Below are 5,462 nucleotides of genomic sequence, written 5' to 3'. Positions count from 1 at the left end.
CTAGCCAGCGTCCAAGATCCCTGGCCCGGACTCTCCGCGCGGGCCACGATTGGCCGCCGCCTCGGGTCGATTAGCATGCGGCCCGGCCCATTCCTGACACCCCGCCCACGAGGAGATGGGCGGTGTAGGAGCGAGTCATGTGACTCATATCCTCGGACGGCACCGCCCACCGTCTCTGGCGACGCTCTGTGAACGCTCGCGCCTCTCCCTGGAAGCTCTCCAGGACCCTAGGGCCTCGCCGCACTCCTGCTGCCCGCGCCTCCCGTCTCCTCAGCTGCTCTGATGATGGCCCTTCGCCCGGAGCTCGGGCTCCTGGGTCGGGACGCCTGAGGTCACCTCTTGGCGCCTTCTGAGCGCCATTCCCCCTTAGAACTGTGTGGCGCAAGATCTGGGGGGAAAAAGCAGGCTGAGATCTAGAGTTCCTTCAGTCTGTACTTACTGAGCAACTACCTGGTGCCAACACTGTTCTGATCGCTGAGGGGGGCGTGGTGATCAAGATCCCCAGGACAAAATCCCCTGCTTTCGTGGAGCTTACATTCGAGAGGGGAGACACACAAACACCAAGGAGTAAATTATAATGGTTTAGGTGATAAATGTATAGAGAAAATAAAACAGGGTAGAGGGGGTGAGTAGTGCAGGGGTTGCAATTTGTAAAGATTTATTTGTCTGAGAGAGAGAGGGAGTCCCAAGCAGACTCTGAGCTGAGCGTGGAGCCTGACAGGGGCCTCGATCTCACGACCCTGAGTTCACCACCCTATGGAAACGAAGAGTCAGATGCCTAACGGACTAGGCCACCCAGGGGCCCCGTGGGGGTTGTAATTTTAATTTTAGAGTGCTCTGGGCAGGGATTTTTTTGTCTGTTTTGTTCAAATTGTTCACTAAATGGTTCACCAGCGTCTGGTGTGTAATAGCCCGGTTGGCACCCAATATTTGAATGAACGAATGCTCAAACCCATTCAGCAAGTGTTTACTGAGCACCCATTAAGTGCGAGGCTAAGGGATTCGGGGAAAATGGTAACCTTCATGGACTCTTATATTTTAGTGGGGACAATAGGCAATAAATAAATAAGTTTACATTTTTCTGACTTGCTCACATCTGAGATGAGACCTGAACCAGCGATGCAAAGAGCCAGGAATCTGCCTTCCAGGGGAAGGAAACGGTAAGTGCAGAGACCCTGAAGTAGCAATATCTGGCTTCTGGAGCATTAGGACGGCAACTTAGGTGGGCAACAGTGGAGGGCAGAGGAGAGGTGGGGTTAGAGTACTAGGCTTAGGACTGTCCCTTAGGATGTGAGCTCCACGGGGGCAGGGATATTTACTGTCGGTTTCACAACTCTACCAGTATCTTGAATAGCGCTTGGCACATAGGCGGCTTTCAGTAAGCATCTGTTGAATGAATAAGTGTGGGAGAGACGGGAATGAGTGAAGCTCATAATTAGCCCAGTCACATCACAAGCATGAGGCATTCCAGGTCAGCCACGGAGAAATTTATTAACTCTTGTTACCACTAGAGAGCGCCCCTTCACTCCCCCACATTATGGGATAAACCTGAAGGCCCCCTCCTCCCCAAAGTCCCTGGGATTCTTCAGAGGCCTTTCCAGGAGTTTTCATGAAATCTAGGAAAAGTTGGAATTTCCAATCTCCCTTCATTGGGCTTGTTTCTTGGATGGCCTTTGTACTTGTTACTCCTTCTACTTAACCAACTGTGTTCAAATACCACCTCCAAAGACCTTCCCTTTCTGTCTAAAGTGTCCCCCATTTCATGTTCTATCACCTCACCCTATTTTGTTTCTTTTGTAATTCTGATTACTACAGTATCTGAAATCACCTAATTTATTTATGTATTGACTTGTTTGTCCATGACCCCCCACCCCAGCCGATGAGAGCAAGTTCGTATCCTTTTACATCCTTTCTTCAACAACCCATGGACTCTCATGGGGTTGGGCACACCGGACACTCCCCAAAAAAGCATGTTCAATGAATAAGATAATGAGATGTGTTTGGGTCCAAGAATTGGGCGCACACAACATTTGGAAGCTGATGGGGACTGAGGGAGACCAGGTCTGAAAGGGGTAAAGTTTGGAAGCTGGAAGGAGAGATTTGCTGATTTAGAAGGAACAATGGGATCCGGGAGTGGCAGCTCAGCAGGGGGCTTTGGGGCTGGGAAGCAGCCAAGTTTCCTTTCTCCAACTCCTCCATCATGCCCCTCCCCCCCTTCTAATTCTCTGGGGTTTGAATCCTACCATATGCACAGAGCAGAAAAAATCAAAATATTATCCAGACTTGGAGGGGAGGCATCTGGGCAATTCCTGCTTCCGGCCCTAAGTCCTAGAGCCGGAAAGGGCCTATGGTTAGTAACCTTTTCCCACCCTTGTTAGAACCAGCTGGGACCTGAGATGCACCAACTCCATCCCAAGCTAACCTTAGTGGAGAGTCAGTTTTGGAACCCCAGCTGCCCATCCCTGCAGTGCTCCAAACACCATGTACGGCTCCCTCTAGTGGCCAGGGAGGTGTGCTCTCGGCCTTTGGGGGTTATATCCAAAAAAGCCAAATAGAATTTTTCAGTGAATTCTGTGCATGAGTGTATACAGATCCAACTGAAAGGGTTGGTTGCTGCAACCCGCCCCATCACTGTGCCTAATAGGCACAGCCCAGGGCTGACCAAAGATGGCCTGAGCTGCCTTTGGAGATTGGTTGCAAGCTCTCCATAACATAGGGTGAAAAAAAGTTGACACTTAAGTAGTACTTACCAGGGGTCCCTGGGGGGCTCAGTTGGTGAAGTGTCTGCCTTCGGCTAGGGTCATGATCCCAGGGTCCTGGGATAGAGCCCCACATTGGGTTCCCTGTTCAGTGGGGAGTCTGCTTCTCCCTCTGCCTTCCACCCTGCCTGCTTGTGCTCCTGCTCTCTCTCTCTGTCAAATAAATAAATAAATAAATAAATAAATAAATAAATAAATAAATAAATTTTTTTTTTTTTTTAAACTAGAGAGAGAGCACACAAGCACAAGCAGGGGGAGATTTTATTATATTGAATATATTATATTCAACTCTGGAATTTCTTACAACAACCCATGGTATTAATACCACCTTTTTACAGATGGAAACGTGCAGAAAACCAGTAAGTAGTACTACAGGACATTAAACCCAGTTGGTGAGTCTCCAGAATCTGGGGCTTAACCACCACCAAAGTCACACCTGCCCCTGCATCTCCGGAGGTATTTTGTTAAAATGCAAGTTACTAAAACCCATCCAAGCAATTTAGTTTTAGCAAGTTCTTCAGGCAAAGTTTGAGAACCACTGAACTAGATGGGTCTTAGTTTTTAAGTACTTTTAGTCTTTACAATTGGTTTTACCGATGTTACTTGGTCACTCAGTTGCAGTGTGACCTCAGGCAAATTACTTAACCTCTCTGAGCCCCCAGTCGTCTTAGCAAAAATGGAGATATTACAAATAGCTATTCATGGACCCTGAATTTGGACACCTAGTCACTTTCCACAGGCAGATTTTTGAGGGATAAATGAGATGTCCAGCTGGAGAGGAGCCCTCCTGCCCCTTCTTGTCTAATAAGCCCTCAAAGAATTGTCCACTTTCATTTCAGTTTCTTTATTTATTTATTAAGTAGGCTCCATGTCCACTGTGGGGCCAGAACTCACAACCCTGAGATTGAGGGTCACATGCTCTACCAGCTGAGCCAGACAGGCACTTCGTATTTCGTTTTAAAAAGAGAATACTTTATTGGGGCCCCTCATGGTCACTTGCTTCTGTTCACTTCCTTCTCTCATCTATGCCTCCCCCTCTGACTGATCTAAGACTTAAAACCCCTAAATTAGGGGGGGCGCCTGGGTGGCACAGTGGTTAAAGCGTCTGCCTTCAGCTCAGGGCGTGATCCCGGCGTTATGGGATCGAGCCCCACATCAGGCTCCTCTGCTATGAGCCTGCTTCTTCCTTTCCCACTTCCCCTGCTTGTGTTCCCTCTCTCGCTGGCTGTCTCTATCTCTGTCAAATAAATAAATAAAATCTTTAAAAAAAAAAAAAACCCTAAATTAGGGGCACCTGGAAGGCTCAGTCAGGAGAGGATGTGTCTCTTAATCCAGGGGTCCTGAGTTGGAGCCGCACACTGGCTGTAGAGATTACAAAAAATAAATAAACTAAAAAAAAAAAACCCACCCTAAATTAAAAATAAAAACAGCCCCCATTTCTTGAGCTCATGCCTCTACAGAGCAGTGCTTGAATACCTCTGATAATGGGAAGCTTACTCCTTCTAGAAGCCATGAATTTCTGTACTGGTTATTTTTAACAGTTCAAAAGTTTTCCTTGTATGGAGCTGGAGCCAGTATAGTCCTCCCTGTGGCTCCCACTATGTGCCACAGAATGGGTGAGATCCCTCTGCTGCCGAGCCCCGATCCGGCTCTGCAAGACATCTGGAAGGCAGCTTCCGTGAATGATCCCGAAGGCTTTCAGAATCGAAGAACTGGGTGAAGGAAGCTGAAAACAAAGTTAGGTAACTGTCAGCGAACAGGTTGCACAACTCAGAATTAGGATTTGTGGACTCCGGTGTTGATCTCCAAATAATTCTCTGAGCCTGGAGCTCAGAGGCTGTATTGGGGAGTCCCTGCTCTGCCTTCCTGGTCCCCAGTTCCTGGGCTTGTGGGGCTCACTCTTCTCCCTGGTCAGAAGTCATTGCTGGGTCCATGTGTTTGTGCCTATGCCTTTTATGGGTAGTGCTTTTTATGTCCGGGCTAAGAAATCATTGCCAACCCCAAGGTCATGAAGATATTTACCTATGTTTTAAAACTTTAAAACATAAGTAAATAAATCTTAAAAATAAAAAGTTATAAGACACAGATTTTTAAAAAGATGTAGAGGTTTTGTTGTATGTTTAGGTACATGGTCCATCTCAAGCTGATTTTTGAGGGAAGTAAGGTTTCCCTATTAAAATACACGGATGCAGGCACCTGGGTGACTCCGTGGGTTGAGTGCCCACTCTTGATTTCAGCTTAGGTCATGATCTCTGGGTCACGAGATAGAGCCCTCCATCGGGCTCTGGACTCGGGAGTGGAGTTTGCTTGTCCCTCTCCCTCCCCCAACTTGCATGCGTGCCTGTGCACACGCTCTCTCTGTCTCTCAAATAAATAAAGTCTTAAAAAAAAAATGCATGAACAGATTTGTTGAAAACCAAGTAACTACACGTGAAGTTCTGTTTCTGGCCCTCCACTTCTATCCCATCACTCTCTTTGTCTGTTCTTATGCCAGTATATCCTGTCTTGATTATTCTAGCTTTAAAATAAGTCTTGAGGGGCGTCTGGGTGGCTCAGTCGGGTAAGTGTCCCACTCTTTTTTTTTGTTTTTGTTTTTAAGATTTTATTTATTTGAGAGAGAGTGAGAGAAATCACAGAAGGAGAGGGAGAGGCAGACTTGCTGCTGAGCAGAGAGCAGGATGCGGGGCTCGATCCCAGGACCCC

The sequence above is a fragment of the Ursus arctos genome, unplaced genomic scaffold (assembly GCF_023065955.2).
Source record: "Ursus arctos isolate Adak ecotype North America unplaced genomic scaffold, UrsArc2.0 scaffold_34, whole genome shotgun sequence".
Lineage (NCBI taxonomy): Eukaryota > Metazoa > Chordata > Mammalia > Carnivora > Ursidae > Ursus > Ursus arctos.
Note: the sequence above shows the minus strand (reverse complement) of the source record.